Source organism: Pseudopipra pipra, unplaced genomic scaffold, assembly GCF_036250125.1.
Source record: "Pseudopipra pipra isolate bDixPip1 unplaced genomic scaffold, bDixPip1.hap1 HAP1_SCAFFOLD_94, whole genome shotgun sequence".
Taxonomy (NCBI): domain Eukaryota; kingdom Metazoa; phylum Chordata; class Aves; order Passeriformes; family Pipridae; genus Pseudopipra; species Pseudopipra pipra.
The window spans coordinates 28,148-50,000 of record NW_026991235.1 but is presented as its reverse complement, the minus strand read 5'-3'; the positions used below and the strand labels follow the sequence as shown (position 1 = coordinate 50,000).

The 21,853-nt window shown below is 43.6% G+C and overlaps 1 long non-coding RNA gene across 1 annotated transcript; it reads right to left on the bottom strand.

The window, feature by feature from the left end:
• Positions 1 to 2,821: 2,821 nt before the first annotated feature.
• Positions 2,822 to 20,679, bottom strand: LOC135408967 (uncharacterized). Its single transcript, XR_010427957.1, has 3 exons — positions 20,531 to 20,679; positions 7,955 to 8,048; positions 2,822 to 2,964 (listed from the first exon to the last, which is right to left on the bottom strand). It is a non-coding gene; the product is annotated as an uncharacterized LOC135408967 (long non-coding RNA).
• Between the last annotated feature and the right edge of the window lie 1,174 nt (positions 20,680 to 21,853).

Below are 21,853 nucleotides of genomic sequence, written 5' to 3'. Positions count from 1 at the left end.
GTGACTTATTTTCTCACCAGTGGAATGTGGAGCACAGCCTGACACGGCCAAGTCCATTCTTCCTGGTACAATCTCCTTTATTTAAATAATCACTGCTGAGTTTCTTGCAGCAATCTGTCCCAGTGGAGAACTCAGAAGCATCTGCACTGTGGAGGAGCAGTGCTTCCATCAGGCTCTGCAGCTTAATGTGTGCTTCCCTACCAGAGCAGCATTTACCAGGTAACACTACTGTGAGGCTGATTGCTGGAGGGAAGCTTTGAGAACTTGGGTTTTATCCAGCAGGGCTCACAAATTCTCTAAAATGTTTTCATCTGCAGGGGGTAAACGAATGCTATTTTGGGAAGAAAACACCGAAAACTCTGCAGGATGAAAGTATGTTATGAAGTTGCAAGAGGCTGCAGAGTGCTAAGGAAAGGTGCTGTGAGGAGCACAAGTACATCTGACCAGTGAATTGGAAATGGTAAGATGGGAAAGCAAGTGTGTGCATGTTGGCACTATTGCTTTTTGGGTCTGTCATCAGAGAGGTGTCACTCACTGTGGGTGAGGCCCTACCTACATTGTTAAAAGTCACCCAAGTGCCATTTGTTCAGCCCTGTGAGGATGTAAGTTTTAACATCCTTATTAATGTGTGGCTCCAAGTGGCTTTGACATACAGTGTAGTGACAACCATAAAATTGTTATAGGTCTGTGCATTTATTACAACAGCATAAGCTCTGGATAATTGGGAGGGCACTCTGCAAGCTCACTGCTGGGAAATGATTCCTGATACTTAGCCAAAAAAACTTAATTAATCATCATCTTAGGTCTTCTAGTTACCTTTGTCAGACCACTCCTTATGTTCTCTCCTTTTCATCAACACTTGCAGCCTTCAAACACTTGCAGTTATCTCCTTGCCACACATCCCCATGCCCGAGGCAGCTCTGAGAAAGGGGAGTCTGTAACCCTGAACATCAGAAGGCTGAACTCTGTCAATCACCATATTTGCAATTGTAATCTTAACAGGGAAAAAACCCAAACCTCAGAACCCCCTTCAGAGCAGCAGGCCTTTAAACTACAAAAGGCTGGAGTCATGGGAAGAATAATGAGATCATATTTTGTCAGCAGAATTTTAATCCTGAAATCAAACAAGATCAGGGACTATTCTGCATGGAGAACACACAGGCTCCAGCTTGCTCTGTGCCTTGGCAGAGGGAACATGGTAGGGCTTTTTCTCCCAAAAGACCCTTGTCTCCCTTGCATCTTGCACAGGAAATTTAGGGAGGTGGCATGGACTAGTGGAAAAAAAATAAAGCAAAGAGGAGAACTCAAGTTAATCCTGGCTGTGCTGTTGACAGGCAGCAGGATTACTTTGCTTGCCCACAGTGCCTTGGGCTATGAAGTGCTGTCTAAGCTGGCAGCTGAGTTTTGGAGTTTTGTGCAGAAAGATGTTTCTTCTACTTAGAGGACTTTTAGTGGAATGAAACCCCATCATTTGAGCAATGCTGGGGTGTTCTTGTTCTGCTCTGGAAGCCCGTGGGGTGAGACCAGTCAAGCTGGGGCACTGCTTAAATTGCCAGTAGAGCTGTTTGGTACATGGCAAGGGACCCCTGCTGCTCCACCCAGCGGTGTCACAACTCAAAACATCTCTGCCAAATACTGTGACTCTGCTTTCCTGGAAAAAACCCCTCACATTCATCACTGCCTAGTACTGACAGGCCTTAAAAATCAGGGGACATGCAGCAGAAGCCTCCCAGTCACTTCCATCTGATGACAGGCTCAAGTTACCCTTGACTCCAGACATGGCTTTGCAATCCCATTTCTCAACTCTAACAATTAGATAACACTGAGGATTTACAATCCCACTGTGGGACAGTCACATGTTAGCCTTACCAGTCACCAATCTGCAAGATCCCCAAATGGACTGAAGCAGAGAGTGAAACATGGAGAAAAGGGCATGAATTTGAAATTCAGAGGATATCTGATACACTGTAAATAACAAGTCTGATTCAGCAAAACCATGGGCTGACATCATGCTATATATCAATGCCTATTCAGGGAAGGCTGTCTGCTATGGAACAAAAATGTGTGTTGAGAGGGGAAAAAACCCCAAACCAGCAAGGATGAAAGCAAGAAGAATGAAAACAGTTGCAGATACAAAGAAGAGAAAAAGATTTATAAGTGTTCACGCAATTTCTGCTTTGTCAAGGCTGATCTTTTCAGGTATTCCTTCTTTGTCTTGTGTGTATTTCAAACACAGACAAGGTTTAGCTGGAAGGAAGCCAGTATCCAGCCTCAGGCAATGATTAGTGAATCCATTTGGAGGAGCACACTTATCTTTGACAGACAGAGAGATTTCCAGGAGTCAGATATATTGGCAGCTGTCAGAACGAGAGACTGGAAATTTACAGCCCAAATCACACTGAGCTCCTCCACCAAGAGGCACCGAGACACTGGCACAAAATCTTCAGACTCACACCTTCTTGCAACCAGGTCTGAGGGTTCATACGTGCAATTTTATTCTTCTTTACTCACTCTGCACACACTGGGTTTATCTCCATATAATCCACGTGAGTGTATTACCTTGTGTGCTGAGTGTGTTACCACGGAGGGCTGGGGCAGGCAGACTAACAGCACTGCTCAAGGGGCAAATTGCTGCTTTCCAAGCCAGAATTGCAGCCCCCTGGACCTAGTTAAGACCTCCTTCAGGTACAGGACTTGAGGCACCGAGCCACCCATTCACGTGGCAATGACAGATCAATGCTGTAACTGGAGGCTGATTAGCCCTGAGCATGAAAGCACTGAAAGAAAGTGTCCTGACATTTCAGGGAGGAGCTGCCTCCCTCGTACCTGAAGCCCTGGGGACAGACACAGGTGTAGCCATTGACAGCATCCACACACACGGCTCCGTGACGACACTTGTGGCCCACGCAGTCATCATCATCGATCTCGCAGTGCTTGCCGCTGTAACCCGGCAGGCACTCGCATCTGAAAGGCAAGAAAGTCGCCCTTAATGGCTTGTTTCCGTGATCACAACAACAGCACACAAAGGCAGCCCAGCGCCAATCTGGTTTGAGGTGGGGAGGTGTTAGCAATTACTCCTGGCAGCATCAAGCAGAATTGCTGCCATCAGAAACGCTCAGGTCCCTCCTGGCTGCCTGCACTTGAGGTTCTGCAATCTGCTGAAATTCGAGCTGAGCAAAGCAACACCCTACTACTGCTTTCCCTCAGCCAAGGCTGTGGAGAAGGGTGATCACACAGCTGTCTCCCAGTTCTGCTAAAGATGACAACATCTTCCCCAACCTCACAGACTTGAAGGGCAATATTCTGCCAGGGCAGTGGTTCTGGTGCCCCAGAGTGTGATTTTGCTGGTGCTGACTGAGTGTCTCAGGTTGGCCCTGTGCAGCTCCACGGAGCTCAGGAAGGTTCCTGCCTTCCAAATGGAAGGAATCTGTGAACAGGCCACAAAATTCAGCCAATTTAAAGGAAAAGACCTTTGGTTGTGAGACCACCACCTGTCTGCCATTCAATTGCAAGGCAAAATGCTGCTGCAACTACGGAAAGTTATCTTTGCAGCCTGTCCTTTCCCGTGGTGACACTCAGGCAAAGCCTGTACCTGCTGCTGGTGGAGGAACACCGTTCACAGGAGCATCACCATGGGATGTACCCAAACCTGCAGACATTGCCTTTTGTTTTATTTTATGCAATTCTCAAGTTTGCTGTACGAAGGCTGCATCAGCATTTCTATTTATAAGTCTTGCAGAAGTTTATATCCTGACAATAGAAAATGCATCCCAAAGTCTCTGACTTGGATCAGATCTTTTGGGATTGCTGAGCAGCCTTTTTTTTGAATCTATACTGGAGACAATGTTTAGTCATGAACAGTCTTTAGTCCATAAAACACGTTTTACTCCTCCCAGTTGGATGTTGTTGCACATCTGGAAAACAAAAGGCAAACCACTTCAACCAAAACAAGGGAAGAACTACAGTTAATTTAGCAATAAAAGAGAGGTCTGTGCTCTTGCTAGAGCCTCATGGTTGGACTCAGAGTGCCTGCCACCGAGAGCTGGAAGAGGAGAGACGTTATAAAGTTGAGGGAGGCAGCACCAAGAGCAAAACCACTGCTCCATCAATCTATTTATCCTCCTCCTCCCTGCCAGCAGCCTGGTGGGGTAAGTGCAGGAGGAAGCACCTTGTGCAAAACTTCTTCAGAGGAACTGGACACATGGGAGTGATGAGGATAAATATTTCCACTTTGCAGGCAGCAGTCATTGTGCTGACTCTGGTTCCCAGGACAGTGTGTGGCTCCTGGCCACTCCCCAGCTCACCAGGGCAAGGCAGTGAGGTGGGTGGCACTTACCAAAGTGCAGCAGCCGTGTCCTGTGTGTGCCAATGGCCAGGGAGCAGCTGCCACAGCATCAGGGCTACAGCAGCCACTGTGACCTTCAGTCTCCATGTCAAAATGTGGCTCGTGACTGGCTAAAACAGGGGAGCAACGCCTGTGGATCTGTGGCTGTCGGGTGGATAAGGCTGGGCAGATCCACACACTTCTTGTCTCCACCCTCCCTGCAGGAGAGGCCCCACCACAACCCTCCACAGCCACAGAAAGGTTGATGTCCCAGCTCTGCACACCTGAATTGCTTTTTTTACACTCTGGTGGCTCAGGGAATACTGTGATTAACATAATGGAGATGACAAAACAGAACAAAAAGCAAAAGGTGTTCCTTCCCCAAACCCTAAGAAGTGGGCAGCATTTTCTGGCAGCATTGCAGTCACACCTGCAAGGAAATAATGTCAATCAAAGGACTTTGTGAGGAGAATTGGCAGCATTTAATCCTGTTGCTTTTTATTGATCCCTGCAGTCCTAATATAAAGTGATGTAATAATGAACGATGTGCAGTTCCTTATATAGGGCTGCCATGCATCAATTTTATGATGTGTATTGGCTATCTCAGTAATGACAGAACCACCACTTTTCTCTGCAGGGCTGCATTAAATCAGCATTTTAAGCTGTCAGGTAATAATTCCAAGCTTTGGAATAACAAACTATATTTATACCATGCTCCAACATCAATACAGTGAATGGAAAAACATGCTCCTTTTCTGAAGTGGTTTTTTTTTTGGAAGTAATTTCATTGTGTTAAACGGTATTTTTTGGTTGATTTTTGTTTTGTTTTGTTTTCTGGCACACAGAAAGCTACTCTTCTTCTATAGTAACAGCGCAATAAAGATGTGGAGGCTGGAAGGGAGAAAAGCCACCTGCAATTTTAGCTCAGAAAGCAAAGAGCTCTGTGCAGCCAGAGACACTGAAATAGTCCAGTTTGCTTCCAAACTTGGCTTTTCCTTTAGAAACATGGAATTCCTTTTGGGTCAGTCTCATCTAAGCTCTTGGTATGTCACATGTAGGTTGAAGCTACCACAAAATTCCTGCCTGGAGTGTAGCAGGTGAGAAATTCAGCCCCGTGAGTTCCTCACCCAGAGTCTTCCCAGAAAAACAAGGTCTCCCCCCACCAGGGAATGATGGCATGGTAGCTCCATCCTTATCCCACACAGTGCCAGCAAGGGACTAGGTGTCAATCAGTAAAAGTCTGATGCAGTAAAGAACGTGCCAAAGAAACCTTCACGTTCAAATCCTGGTAAGAGAGTAATTTATGTGATTAGATCAGTTATCTCATTTCCCAGTGACCACCTGACACCACTACTGTTGAAATCTTGTTTTCTGTTACAGCTTTGTGGTGATGGCAACATTCCCAGTATCAGAGAGAGCCTAAAAACACGTCCAGTTGTATTGAAAATGCTGGCATTTGCATCTGCACTCCATGTCTGTTGCCTTAAAGCCCTGAATCATGTCTTCTATTGCAGGGTCAGGATGGAATTTCCCACCCCAGATCAATAAATAATTTGGCTTCCTATTTTTTTCCTGTCTTTGTCATCTTTTCTTCCCTCTGCAGAGTTGTGGACTGACTAGAGTTGAGGGCAGGACAGACAGACTGTCCTTGCTGCCATGATATCCCTCACTGGTGTGTCCTACTCACATGCCCAGGGCACAAACAGCTCAGGAACAAGCCTGAATCCTGCCATTAACATTCCCTGTCTCTGGAAGCAGACAGAGGCACCTGAGCTTGACTCCTTCTGCCTGTAGCATTATCCTGCACCATGACACCCTAAATGGATGGAACATCCCAGATCAGGAGATCAGGCTGCCCCAGGGATCAGCTACAGCACAGGAGCAGAGGCTGCTGATTTCAGTGAGCCCCAGCAGCACACACACCTCACTGCAAAGCTGCTCAGGGCTCTCAGCCCATTTCTGACCAGTTTGGTGCCACTAAAGCATGAAAGAAATAGAAATACTTGCACAACTCTACATTCAAGGCTGGGCAGGCTCCTTCACCTCTCAATTTTGGCTGCTAGAAAGCAAAATGGGAGAGGAGCAGTAAAGAAATAAGGGATTTTTCGGTAGCATTCTACGAATAGTGGAAGGAATAACAAGACAAACAGTATGGAACAATATAATTTTTCTAAATTTAGAAAAACTAAATATAGTTTTTCTACATTATTTCTATATAGTTTTGCTATATTTAGAAAAATAATTATAAGTAGTTATTTAGGCTCCCCTCAAGGGTTAATGGTCTCACTGTGAGGAACACTTTTCTAGCAAGCATGTGAAAAAAAGTGTCTTATTTTCTCCAATTATTTGGGAGGCAGGTATAGAAATGCTTGCAGCAAGAGTAAAACCATTCGGGACCACAGCTGTCTCTATACCCTCCTTCATCTCATAACCTGATGCAGCTACTGGATTAACCAAATGCTGGATTAACAAGGAATGAAACCTGCAAAGAACATCAGGGACTATTTATGTACCAGCACACAGCTCCTTATCCTGTACATAATTTCAGGAACCACCCTCAATCATTTAATAGCTTCATCTTTCTCAAGATTTGGAAACATTTCTATCTGGAGGCTTTTCATCCAAAAGAAAGGCTGGACTGTCCAGCTGGCCACCATCTCTAAAATTTTGGTTCATTTCCTTTCAGCTCTCCTGAAATGTCCTGTGTATCAGTTTACACTATTCTGACAGTCTGGTGGCTTCACAGGACACAATCTGACCCCAACTGTGAGTTACCAGGAAGACCAAAGAGTGTTACCATCCCTCTCCTGGGATATACTGGGTGTGCTCCACAAAATCCCGGGAGGGAGCACCCATGATGGCTGGGAGAACAGCCTTAGGGGAAGGTGCAGAATGCAGCTCACACTGCACTGCACTCTCCTGGATTTGTCTCTCCTTCTTACTTCGATTCAAAGATCTTTTCCTGACAAGCTTTCCACAGAGCTTGACTTTTCAATTGGCTGTCTCCATTTGCTAAATTGCTCTGAAATTCCCTCTTCACACAAGGGATGAACACTGCTACTGCACACCTCGCAAAACTCCCCAACCCTCCAGATGTTTTACTGCCACTTAAAACACGAGCCTTTATTTTGCCCCTGTGAAACAGGCAGGTCATTCCCAAAAGGCAAATGCACACACAGACTTCACCAAATCCCAGATGAAGCAAGCAAGGCCAATGGAAAAGGTGAGTCCTGAGTGAGAGCCATCCAGCTCTGGATTTGTTAAGGCTCCTGTTATGCTGCTTGAATTTATAAATGCACTAAGGAACACATAAGGAAACTGTTCTTTTTTTTCTGATGCAGGTTAAGATACTTTGCACTGACTGTTCTGTAAGTTCTCCTTTTGCCATGCTCTCTTCCAGAATAATTTCTCTGCTCTGAGGGTGCATCCACTATTTTCAAGTAAACCACAGAAAGCTAGAAAAGTATGTATGTGTTCATTAAAGATAAAATGTAACATGATCTGAAGCATATATAGTCTTGCATTATTTGTGTAAAGTTTGATTATTTTTGCCCCAACTCATTGCCAGTTCAACCCCAGCCAAGCCAGTGGGTGGATTTTCCCAGTGTGCAGAGACCAACACATGCTCACCTGGTTCCTTTGTCAAGGGGAACACATTTGGACTCATGCTGGCAGGGGTTTAGGTCAGGAACACAGTGGTTGATCACCTCATCACACAGTTCACCTGAGGAAAGAGAAAAGCAATAAAGCTGTAACACAACTTGGACAGCCCTGAACACCCATGGTATCCAGGGATGGCCAATCTCCCTCAGTGGAGACAGCTCAGTAGTTCAGCAGGAAGTGACAATACAACTTGTTGAGACTTCATTAAATTGGGCTCCTTTGACCTACAGCGACCACAGTGTTTCTATCACATGGATTTGAAAGGCTGGTATAAAAAGTACTGACATGTAAACTCCACTTGGAGACAGACAAGGGATCAAATGGGCAGTTCCTGACCCAGAACCTCTTATTTCAAAGCAAGAAAGTGACACAAAAGTGAAGTTGCTCATTAGACCGTAGCATTTTCACACGGACACATATTTTAGCCATAGTTAATACTCTGCCAAAGGAGTCAATTGGATATCATTCTGCAGAAGAAAAACAACCCACAAAGTCTCTCCCTTGAACCTCTGTGACTCTCCATAATAGGAACCAGCTTTAGGGCTGCATGCAATTATAAAACATTCACTATTTATAAGAGAAGTACTAGCTCTATTGTGCTCACAGGAGATGATGTCTTTTCAGAAAAAAAAAAAAATCCATCACATGTAAGCTCAGCTCAGCTGTTTCTAGGTATGGTGTGTAACATGCCATGAACCTCCCTGGATTTGTATAAATTTTAATAATTAATAGTTGCAGAATGTTCAAACCCAGATAGTTTATTTAAACACAATCCTTCTCAGAGTCCTAAATTATTAGGTCACACTTCAGTACCCAGGATTTGAGATCCAGCCAAAGACCACAGAAATCTTTGCCTTCCCCAGAATCCAACCTACCCCACACCTCCCAAAGCCTTGCAGGAAAAGCAAAGGTCAGGTAGTCTCAACATGGAAACCCTCAAAAGCTACAGTCCCAAAGTCCCCTGTGCAGCTCTATCAGAAGAGCACATCTGCAGGGTTTCAGGGTTATACATATTTTCTGTGCCTATACACAGCACATACCATCACATAAGCAAACAGGCCATGTGGATAGTGTGGGAAAAAGGATAACATGGGAGGCACTGGAGGGCTGGCAATGTTCTGGGGTGTTTTCACGGGGCTGCAGCTCCACCAGCCTTGGAAGAAACTCAAAACCCCTTACATTTCTCTACACTCCAGTGGCTACGGAGAAACACATGAAAACACAAGCCAAGCAAACCACAAAGGTCAGAATTCAGATGGAAAATGCAAATCAGAACCATCCATCTCTTATCAGTTTTGTGATCTGGCAGGGGTGTCTGAGAGCACAATTTTGAGGATGACTCTGGTGTTGATAGGTATGGTTTAAGTTGTTAACTCCCCCAGCTGCTAATGCTCAGTCAGGTTATTTTTCCCACATGTCCAGCCTCCCTACAGTACAAGCTACATCTCTCTTGATAAAACTCTTCATATTAGAAGGGAAGTATAAGATGTGTTTGCAAAAATTACCCAATTGTTTTTGTGCATTTCAAACATGGAATATCTGCTGTCTCTTCTTTTGAGAGCTCTCAGGCATAAATGAGACAGTGGAGCGAGAATACAAGGCATGAGAGGGGGCAGCACCAGCACAAACCCTGTACTCACGTGCCACACACCCCCTCATGACTCATTAGTGGGCTGGGTTTGGCAATACTGGAGAGGTCTGACATGGCAACCTGCAGTTTATTGTTCATAGTATCAGTTATAAGACACCCAGTTCCATCTGGAGCCAAGGAAACCCAGGAAGTCACCACTATGAAATACTACCAAGTCTTTTCACAACCCTGGATAAATCCTGGGCAAACGTCATGAAGGTATCCAGCTCAGGAAAGGGGAAATGCCAGTTAAACTGAACACTGCAGATCCATGGGAACCAGGGAAACATCATTCACTGGCCTTGAGGTTTGCCACTGTACTTTACTGCTCCTCAAAAGCAACTAGAGATGCTCAAGTCTCGCCACAATAAACCCCTCTGTCACTGGGGACAGCTATTAACACTGAGGTGGCAGAACTGGAGACAGGTCTGTTTAATGCAACCCCCAAATCCACAGGCCACCAACCCTCCCAAATACTAAAAAGCAAAGGGACTCCCTTGGACCTGAAAAACAGCAGGTCAGACCTTGCTCTGATGCTTGGAACAACTTCCAGTGTGTCATCTCAGAATTCCCCATGTCCCTTGGGTGCTACAGATCTTATGTGAGAATAAACATGAAAAAAACCCTAATTGGCTGGTGACACTAAAAGGACTCAATAAGCTGAAGCTGGAAATATTTTTGGAAGACCATTTAATACCTGGATACAGTGTGGATAGATGCCTTCAACTATGCTCTCATCAAAAATGGTCAACACATACTTTTAAAGTTTCTTTTTTGTTTGTTTTGCTTTGTTTTGAGGAAAAGGAAACAGGCTTTAAAAAATATGAAGTTTCAAAACTCTCAAAGGAAATCATAATTCTTCTTAAAGTATTCTTCTGAACAGTCTTGACAAGTGCTTAGAGATCCAGTAAAAATCTCCCCAAATGTCAAATATTATGACTCACTGTGTCATTCTGAAGACACCACTATCAAAATGTAGGAGAATTCTAGGCTAGGTACCAAACACAGCATCCAAAAAAATGATATTTTTCATGCAAAACTTGGAACATTTAAGGATCCTTCCTGTTATTTTTCCCATCTATCACTCATTAGGGAGTTCACTTGGGAACGCCTTGCAACTAGAGCAGCCTCATCTCAGGAAGAGAATACTTCTGGGTCATTATTTCAGGCCCCACCAGCGTCCAGTAGACACTGCAGAAAGCATGCCAGGGAAATAAAACACTTTCTGAAAATAAAAAACCCAAGGCACCAGCTACATAAAGTCTTTCTCTCCCGTATTTTATTCCCTCAGAAAATATCTGGGCCAAAAAAATCTGCCCTCAGACCTGAGAGTGCAACATTCATTGGTTGCTTTAATGTCAGTATCAGAGGAAAAATCTGATCCTCTGTTTTTTTGGAGTGACACAGAGCTGCTTCTCTGTGCAGCAATGAAAAGTCCAGTCCAAGTTTCTCCCTGGATAGTTATGTGAACCCAAAACCAAAATGGACGTTCATCCTAGGCCAGCTCCTAGCAGCACTGATTGTCTTCGTGGAAGATGTTTGATCGTGCTAAAACAAGAGAAAACTTCAGTGTAACGCTTTCCCAAACGTAGAAAACAATCCAACCTCCCCATTTTTCTCTCTCCCACACATTCTCAAATCAGAGCTCCACAGGTTTCTGAAGTGCTTGTATAAAATGGACTGGGAAACCACAGCTATATTTCTTTTTTAATCAGTGAAACATTTTTCAATCCTAAATAATGAAGGAAGCACTCTGATCTACCACAGGAAAAAAATCGCAATTTTCAGACTGGAACCAAGGTATACTGAGAAGTGGAACAGTAACAGGTGGATCTGCCATCGCTGCTGACTCATGAATTACCAAAAAAAAAAAGGAAAAAAAAATAAATCTCCAAATAATGACAAAGGTATTCTGCCCTTTCAAAACTACCTCCCTTGTCCCCTTCACCAGCACTGATTGTTGTCTTAAGAAACCGCAACAAAACTTTTTTTTTTTGCCTCATGCAACATTTTCCTGGTCCTATTTTTCAGCAAAATCCTGAATTTCACGGGGCTTTCCGCAGGGCTCACTGCTTCTGAAGAGCTGCCAAGAAACATGCTTAGGCTTTTCTGTAGCCTTCCCCACGTCTCAGAACGAAGCCAAAACAACAATAGAGCAATAAAGAGGACTTTTACACACAGTTTAATAATCATCTTTCTTTTTTCCATTCTGTGCTGTCATGAGAGCTATTTATTTCATGCCCCATTAGGCTTTTAAAGCCAGGATCCAAGTTACACTATTTCTCCTTAATCAGTAAAAGAGAAACTGGATGCAGTAAAAGTATTTTACTTATTTATCTGTAAGTAGAACTGCAGTTCTGAAAAGACAATTTAGAGCACCAATTTGCAACCAGTGAGTTCAATGATTTTTCTTTTGTTCCATAAGTCACTTGGGTGATACTTTGTTCTGTCATTCAGAGCATTCAAGAAACAACTGATGAAGCAACACAGAAAATATTCCTGTCCTTAACGCTAAAGAAGTTTTAGTAGGGCCTGGAAGACGAACAGTAAAAATGCTGTCAAGAATTTCACAATATTACTTGAGAAAAGGAACGTGCTTGCAGTGAGGAAAGGATGGGGAAAGCCTGGCCTGTGTCCACAGAGAAAATATTTCCAGGCCGGACAGGGTGAGCACTTAAACAGTGTGTTGCAATGTTCTGAACTTTGCCAGGTAAGTCAGAATGGAACTCTTGTCTTTACTGCTAATAAAAATTCATGTGCTGTTTTTCTCCTAAGAGATTACTCACTTTATATCTAATAATTTGTACCGGAAGAAATGCCTTCCTTATTTTGTTTTCCCCTGTTCTCTTTTCAGTCATTTAAAAAGAAGTCAGCGCCGACTGGAAATTTCAGAACACTGAACCCAAAAATGGTTGGGTGGAACAGACATAGGATGTTCCTCCAACGGTGTAATTCAGTAAGGAATGTTGTTGATGTTTGATGAAATCGATTTGAGGCTCATCTTAGAAAATAAAAAAAAAGATGAATTTTTTTACTTCCAAGCTGTTTGAACTTGCAATGAGGAGATGAGAAACTCTGTGAAAATCCTTCAGTAGCAAATGCTGCCATGTTAGATATCAAAACATCAAGGAAATTACCTGGAATGCACTGTAGCAGAATTCCTTCTGCAGGATTACTGAAGTTTGCTCTTGCTTGATGAACACTGCCCACAGTACTTAGTAGGCAAAGAACTAAGATTTACTTTGTGCTTTTTATCCTGTGTTAGTTCTTAAAATCTCCAGTTTTCACTTACCAGCTTTCAACCTATTAAGTGGGAACCTGAAGTTAGATTCCACATTGAGATTCCCACAGTGCTTTGTTTTTCAGAATCAAGGAGCAACTATCCCAAATCTTGAGGTTTAACGAAAGGATAATGGATAAAACAAGATCTGGGTATGGAAATAACGATCCTTTCACTATTTCAGAATCCTGAAGAAGGAATGTGTTCTAGTTCTGTGCACTGCCAAAGCATGAAAAACCATATTCAACATCCCAAATGCCACACAACGCAGTCTGTGAGACTGAACCAGACAATTTCCAGTGCTCCTACAAGGTGCATTATCCCTCAGAACCACTGTGCCTGGAACAGATCCTGATTTTGCTGGACTACCTAAATTTTTGAGCTGCATTTCTTTATATGGATGCCTTCCAATTTGTCTGGAATCTGTTAGGGACTGATTCAGTTATTCACACAGTCTAGTGCAGTCACACCTGAGATGTCACACGTTAGCTGAGACGTCCTTCCAGAGCTGGCAGAGAGGACACTGCACACACTGTACATTCATATAGTCTGAACATGGGGATGGGGAAATGGGGGCTGTGATCTGTTCAAAACACTGTGCCACTTCTTCCTCCTCATGCTGTTCCCCTGCTCCAGCATGGGCTAAATCCCATGGGACACAGTCCTTCATGACCTGCTCCAACCTTCAGTCCTTCATGACCTTCACCAACGTGGGTCCTTCCCTCAGGCTGCAGTTCTTCAAGAACTGCTCCACCGTGGGTCCCTTCTGTGGGACACAGTTTTTCAGGAGCAGACTGAAGGGACACAGTTCCTGCCAGAAAACCTGCTCCTGCCTGGGCTCCTCCTCTCCATGGGCTGCAGCTCCTGCCAGGAGCCTGCTTCAGGAAGGATATTGAGGTGCTGGAGCAGGTCCAGAGAAGAGCAACAAGGCTGAAGCACAAGTCCTATGAGGAGAGGCTGAGGGAGCTGGGGCTGTTCAGCCTGGAGAAGAGGCAGCTCAGGGGAGACCTCCTCACTCTCTACAACTCCCTGACAGGAGGGTGTAGCCAGGTGGGGGTTGGTCTCTTCTCCCAGTAAGACAAGAGGGTTCGGTCTTAAGCTCTGCCAGGGGAGGTTGAGGTTGGATATTAGGAAGAAATTCTTTACAGAGAGGGTAATCAGCCACTGGAATGGGCTGCTCAGGGAGGTGGTGGATTCCCTGTCCCTGCAGGTTTTTATAATGAGATTGGATGTGGCTCTTAGTGCCATGGCCTGGGAACCACAGCAGGGTTGGATCAAGGGTTGGACTTGATGATCTCAGAGATCCCTTCCAACCCAGCTGATCCTATGTTTCTATGGGTTCTCCCTGGGCTGCAGGGGCACAGCCTGCCTCACTGTGGTCTTCATGGGAGCCTTCCCTCCTCTTTGTCACTGGCCTTGGTGTTTGCACGCTTGCTTCTCTCACATTTTTTCATCAGCACTGTTGATGGGCTCAGCTTTGGGCAGTGGCAGGTCTGAGAGGGGAGCAGCTCCCGATCTCTTCTCACAGAAGCTACCCCTGCAGCCTCCTTCCTCCTCTGCCACCAAAACCTTGCCACGTGAACCCAACACGGTCCCTGAATCAAGGGAGGTCTCTGAAGAGCACTTCATATGCAGAAAGATTTGCTTCTTTCTCACTGTGCTTCTTCACAGACTGGATTTAATGAACTGTACATCCCATTTGAGGATGATTTCATCCCACTCATCCTTTAGGACAGCAGTAGCTGACATTCCATTTTCTTATAGATACACTGTTTCCTGATGAACAAAGAGAAATTCTCTGGTATATCTTATTCCACAAACATGACACTTTACATTTTACAGATGGGAATTTGACCAGAGGAAATCCTGGATCTGGAGCACTCCAACACAACAGGACACCCATACCGAGGCTGAAGACAGGCTGCAGCTCTGCCAGTTACTGTGCTATTTCCTCCTTTAGTCCCAGTAGATGAGATAGGAGACTCCAATCTGATAGCAGTGACATGTGGTTCTCTTCTAAAAAAACAGGGCTGGAAATGGGCTTAGGCTCCTGAACAAAGCCAAAACCTTCCAGCTCTTCCAGCTCTTCTCATTCCTAGTTATACAACTGGGGAATGTGGGTGCCTTTTTATGTTCTGCACAGAAAGCAAACACACTTCATATTTGCCAAGTAACTAAAACTGAGATACTTCCATGTAAGGCAGCACTCCTTCAAATAAAAGGAAGAAAACAGACCAAACTCTGACCACAATTTTGACTCTTTGTCTTGGGGAAGTTATAGCTAAGGTTCCAAAATTTAAAAGAAGCTGATAGTTAAGTACTTGTTTAAGCCTTCAGTGTTTATTAGGCAGTCCATATCCTTGTGGCTGAACCACACTACCTCAAACCTTCCTGTTTCTCTATCAAACATGCAGTTCAAAACTCACAGGGTGGAAAAAGCAGCTGCAGTGCCATGACCCACCTCAGCTGTCACTGGTGCCTGTCTTGGGGTGGTGTCACATCATCTCACAATGGTCATGATGGGAGAGCTCCAGCACAGGGGCAGCCACCCCACAGCTGCTTTCCCTAGGGTTGTTTGGCTGGTCTGGGTGCTTGGCTCTGGCCAGGCAGCGTCACCACAACGGGATGAACCAGGAAAAGGGCCCATAATCACTAACAGGGAGTTCTGCTCTGTCTAAAAACAGCATAGCTGCAAAAATCTCAGATACCATCTACCACAGGACACCACAAGGTCCCCTAAGGTAAAATAGATCTTGGCCTTCTCTTCCAAAGACATCAAACCAGAAATAGTTTTTAGCTTTTTTTTTTTGATTATTTATTTTCAGATATATTTTTTTTTTCTGTGATACAAACTGCTTGCAGCTTTTTCCCAGGGAAACAAACTATTTTAAAACACTTGCTCCCCTCCTCTCTCTGTGTATTTTAGAAAAGACCTATTTTAAGCAGTAGAAGCCACTAACTATTATTTTTTAGGTTTCAGAACAAAGAGGGGTGGGTATTTGTTGAGGCTTTTTAGGATCCTTGGAAAGTAGGATTATATTTCCTGTTTTTTTTTTTTTTTTGTGTGGAAGTGCTACATATTTCTGCTTGTGGCTAAAATCAGATAGGAGGAAGGAAAAGTCCCAAATAAACTAGCAGGTAAAGCATAAAACCATTCAAGGCACACAGTACATGTTTGGTGCAGCCCATTTGTTCCTTTATATATGTTTGGACCCCTCTTCACTTGGATACCCAGAGGAAAATGAGGCTGAGGAGAGGATCTCTTTGGAGGTAAGAGATGCTGTATTTGAATCTAGGACTATGAGCAAAACAGTGATGGCTCTCCAGGAGGTCTGTGACAGCAGTGAATGAGAAAAAGAAGTGGAAAGGAAAAGCTCTGTGAATTGCACCCTACACTTCTAAACTCTAAAGCCAGGGAGAGAGCAGAACGTTTGTGTAAGGCAGAAATTAGAAATATACAAAAAGGGAAAGAACTGGGGTGGCTTATCTAATTCATAGCTTTCTCTTTTGATGTTCCTATATATGTCTCTTTTTCAAGGAGAGGAAAACCTACCAAGCTGTAAGGAGGAGCTCTAAATCCACCAAGGATACAACTGGGTTATAAACCAGCCTACACTGCTCAGAGCTGCCTGGATTTGGGGTGCACGATTATCCTGGAGGAAATATATGTTTGTAATTCAGCTTCAGGATTAAAATAACCAGCTGGGCAGAAGAAAAATAAGACATCAGCTGACAATAAAAGCCATCAGGACTCTACTACACAGCATGAGTGTTGGTTTGGTTACTGAAATACAGGCAACAAACACTGAAAATACTGACTTTGAGAATGGTGAGGAAACCTGGTGGTGCAGGTAGAGGCTGGAATGTTTTCATGGTATTCAGCTCTCTGCCTCCCCTCCTCTCAGTTTTGTCTTCTTTAACTTGAATTACTACTTCATAGAATCCATTTGTATTTCCACATTGTTTTGGAGCTAGTAGATGGAAAAGAACTAGGAAGGAGGTTATTGTGTGAGCATGGGTTGCTTTTTGGTGTGGGTTTTTTCTTTTTTTTTTTTTTTAAATGAAAGTGAAATGGGGCTGGAGTGTGGGAAATTCTCTCCTCAGCAGTCACTTAACAAATTGGGCATTTTTCATCTACTTCAAGAGAATTTTAAAGGAAAACACTGCAAAATGTTATTAATTGAAGAAAGATTTTTGGCCTTCATTATTCCAACCAATGAAAGCAAAATTCATGCATCATAATTTGGGATACTGTTTCCTAAAAAGGCTATAATGAGTAAAACTAGACAGACAGAACATGGAGCAGGAAAATACTAAGGTATGGAAAAAACCAAGGCCTGGATACTGCGACTCTGTCAACAGTCAAAATTTTCAACACGCACATTTTTAATTTGCATTTCATTTAGGAACATAAGATTTACTATCGTGATTTAACCATTACTCAACTAAACCAAGGGGGACCCGAACTATTTCTTACAGAACAACACACATACACACACGCTCTTGGATCTTCCTCCTCCCTGTAGTCAGACTATTTGTCCTATTACAACACACATTTGTTCCACAGATGCAGCATTTACTGAAACATCACTGGAGTCTTACCAGAATTGTGGCCAAGCCCACAGGAGTGATGAGGGGTTCAGGGTACCTGCCTGGCAGTGCTGCCAGAGCCTGCCTGCCTCTCCAGCTGAACAAAGCAGGAATCTGCACGAACTGAGCTGGGCACCTCTAACCAACAGCCTGCATGTTACTGCAAACAGCCCCAGAGGATCAGGACAGAAATGCTCCAGTGTAACACACACCACTCTTGAATTAACGTGGGGTTTAACTTCAGCACCTGCTGAGAAATCCCATCTGTACCCAGAACCAACAACTCTTGCATAATTACATTGATAAAAATTGATAAAAATGTATGGTCTGGATTCGTTCAGCCACAAAGCCCAGCCAGTGACCCTTTTAAACAAATTTCTGTTCTCCATACAAGTGTTGGTGAGAAAAAAAAAGCTTGCTCTGTCTACCTACTCCTTGTTAACAACAGAACTATATATAATATTTGGACACAAGACAAAGGGATATTACCTATATTTTCTGTCCTACTGGATACACCCTGCCTAAGGATGTCTGTGCCCTTTTAGGCAAAGTCCCACATCAAGAGCTCATTGTCCCCAGGCTACTTCACAGGAAAGCTGCTTCCCTGGTCAGTACTCTCTGCCATCCATTCTTTGTTCATTCGAACAGAGATCAAATCCATACAAAGCTTTTCTATTCCTAGCAGTCCTGTGCAGTACTGAAGTCACCTGCACCTACTCTTTTTTTTTTTCTTTTAAATAGATAATGATATTCCTTCAGTATAAAAAGTTTTATCTAAAGAGAACATACACAGAGATGCCCTGGATGTCACAGCAGACTTTCAGTCAAACTCTTTGGTCAACAGATCCCTCTCTTTCCAGGTCAGGCACACAAACCCTTCCCAAGTTTGTCTCCATGACTTGCCTCTGTGCTTCCATGGCATCTCCTCAGCTGCTGCTCAGTCAACTGAGCAACTCCACGATTTCCAACCTCTCATATTTGGATTCAACTCTTAGAGGACCCTCAAAACCACAGTTCAGGTTTGCTTGGCTCGTATGTACTCATGTTTAGCTGATGGCTTCAGTTCCTCCAGCCATTTCATGCTGCTCCCTCCCTTTGTGCTCCAAGGCCAGGTGTGGCTCTGAGGGGTGTTTCAGCCCAGGCAGCTGCACTGCAGTCAGTCCTTCCAGCTGATTGATCAGGTTGGATGAAATATCCCCCTCCAAAATGGAGGGAAAGAAGGTGAAGGCAATTCCTGTATCACAGTTCACTAAACTCTTCCTATTTTAAGCAACACGAACTATTGGAATCCTTCGGATTCTGTTTTAAGCAACACCCCTATTTTTGCAACCTTTTTCACTTATGATTCCCATTATATTTTCCAGGAGTATTTCTGTCTTTTCTTCAAAAGTTCATTTTGTTTCAGTCTTAGTCAAACTTACTGCCTGAACTGTTAGTAGGTGCTTATGTGTGCAAATGCTTATTGTGTGGCATAAACAGTTGTGTGTGATCCCACATGGCAAGATGGGCCTGGTATGTCACAAGCTCCTGCTAATAAGCAGAGCCACAGCACAGACAAAATTCAGGTGGAAAAAAAACAAACAACCCAAAAAAACCACTGGAAGATGATCAAAAATATTTCAAAACTGATTCTGAAGTATCACACGAGTTCTCTGGCCCTTATCCAGATGGTCATCTGAGAAAACATCCCAATCTACTTCTTTCCTACCTTTTTTTATCTAAAGAAAAAATAAAATTCTGCAATAATCCTGCAGAAAGGAAAGCACATTTGCATGTATACTGGATTCAGTTCCTTACTAGAGATGTGTTTTCTTGGCTGGGCAAATACATTTCCCCTTGTAAATGTAAAGACTCTGCCTCTTTGTATTGAGTCCTCTTTGAAACCACCCAAGAGTAGCTGACAAAAATAGTGCACAAATAAGCACAGTGGGCTCAACATACTACAAGCAAAACTCTTTGCTAAGCTTAAGTTTTTTAGTTTTTGGCAGAAATATAATTTTAGAGCTCCAATAAACGTGCATTCAAGTCATAAGGCTTTTCTCAGCTGAAGATTTACTTGGGCCTCCTTTGTATCAGCCACAAAAACTATTTTAAGAGTTTGGAAATTCTAGAAGCTTTCCTCCTGCTTTACTCAGCCACTCAAGCTTGATCCTCATTAAATCCCCTGACATGTAATATATTCCAGTGTACAAGAAGCCCTTCATTCCTTCTCCATGCTCTGAAGGTAATAAACCCATTTCAAAGGCTGGAAGTAGGAACTACTGCAGGTGTTTCCTCACCCCTCCACGCTGAGCCAGGAAGGCTGGGCTAACACCATGCGAATTAGTCTGTTCCAGAATAACATGAGAAAAAGCATTTTTAGATCCCAGTTAAGAGGGTTTCTGCTCTCACAGAAGGGTTTGGGAAGGAATTTATCTGAAATGCAGGATGGACGCTGGAAAAACTAAACCCATTTCTAACTCAGTCACCAACCTCTGTGGCCATGGGCTCGGCAGAGGACTCTGTCACCTGCCAGGGGTGCACACTGAAGTCCACAGCTGAGCCCACAGCTTCTCACACAGCCTTTGCTTCTCCACTGGTGGAATGGACATAATGAATTTAAGCAGCACATTGTCAGGCTCTTTTTTTTTTTAAATAAATGCAGACCTCTGAGACCTCAGGGGAAGGCCATGCCCTAAAAGCCAAGATTTTCCAGAACAGGTGTATATCAGACTCAGCTAAGAAGTGGGAATATTTCTGAAATACATTTAGAGAGTTTGTATGCTGAGGTACAGATTTATCTAACACCTTAAACACTATTTTTTAATGTATTTTACAAATGAGGCATCAGTATTTTGACTCAGAAAAGCAGCCATATTTGTGAGCACACATATTGCAATATTAATAGAACTAACATTTCTCCAGGAAGAAATCCAGGTTGCCTTAAAATGGGACTAGATTTTCGGTTAATTATAGGCTCGTACACAAAATAAACATGCATTTGGACCCTTCCCATCAGGCACTTCTCATGGATTCTTGCTCTCTTGTTGTGGCCTTTTCTTACCTGTGTAATTAGGAGGGCAGAGACAAACATAGTTGTTGATCCCATCCACACACGTAGAGTTATTCTCGCAGTCATTATCCTCACAGTCATCTGGGTTTATTTCACACCTCTCCCCCTCATACCCAAGGAGACAAGAGCAGCTTTGGAGAAAGAAAAAAAAAATTAATAAATGTTAGCATGGATCTGAAGGAGCAGGAGATTTGAGGCATAAAACTGAAATGAAAACATACAGAAGTGAGTTGTTGGAGCCAAATTCTCTGCTGCTGTGAGGTTCAGGGCACTTTAACCCTATGTGTTTGGTGACGGATGCAGTCTGATGGTTCATGGGGTCGTGAAATCATTTACATGAGACATAAAAAGCATCAGCAGGAGCCAGGCTCTTCTGTGCTCCCTTTGCCTTCTTAACTGATAACTCTTGCTCTGAACTGAAGTAAGCAACTCCAGGGCAGGGGAGTAAACACTCATCACAATATTCAAATCCTTGGCTCCTCTGTTAATGGTTTTGTGGGAATGTGGACACTTTCCTACTGAGGACTGCACAATCTCAGGGCAGCTTGGCAGCTTTTAGGTAGTTCACTCTCTTCAAAGACCAACTTGAATTGAGTTTACAGACAGGAGCATTTTCTTCTCATTACCACTCTGTCACTTGTCCAAACAAGAAATGCTTGGGAATGATTGCTTTTACAAGTGCAGTCAGGTTTCAGTACTTCTGCAGCTCCTCCAACATCTGTTTGCAGAAGGGCTGATGATGCCCAGATAATTCAACTAAAACACAGACCATGGCAGAGCTGGTAATGGTTCTGTGAGGATGTGGACACCAGTGAAGAATAATTGATGTATGGTCCCTAGAAGGAGTGTAACAAACTAAATGGTTGAAGAATGACCTGACATTTTTTTCAATCTCCATTTCCTTTCCTCTCTAGATCTAGAAGCTATGGTTACAAACAGAAGCTTTATATTTTAAACTGTCTGTAAGTGATGAAGAGGTTGAGGCCAGAGTTTCCAAAAAGAGAGTCTAAAAACATGTTTTAAGTGCTCTGGTCATTTCAGTGGCTTATAAGAAGCCAGCAATGGTATTTGAAGTGTCAGTTTTGAAGTGCCAGCATTGCTGTTCACTCACTAGTCACAGAAAGGGTTGTTTTGAGTCCCAGTCCAAACTACACATTCACTCAACTGTTCATTTCCTCTCCCATGCAAGCCCTGATGGCAGAAAAGGAACTGAACAAATGTAAAGCACTGCTGATGGATGAGGATGAAAACCAGAAAGCACCACGGCAGTCACACTAATGGCCATCCACTGCTTTTAGAAACCAGAAGAATTCC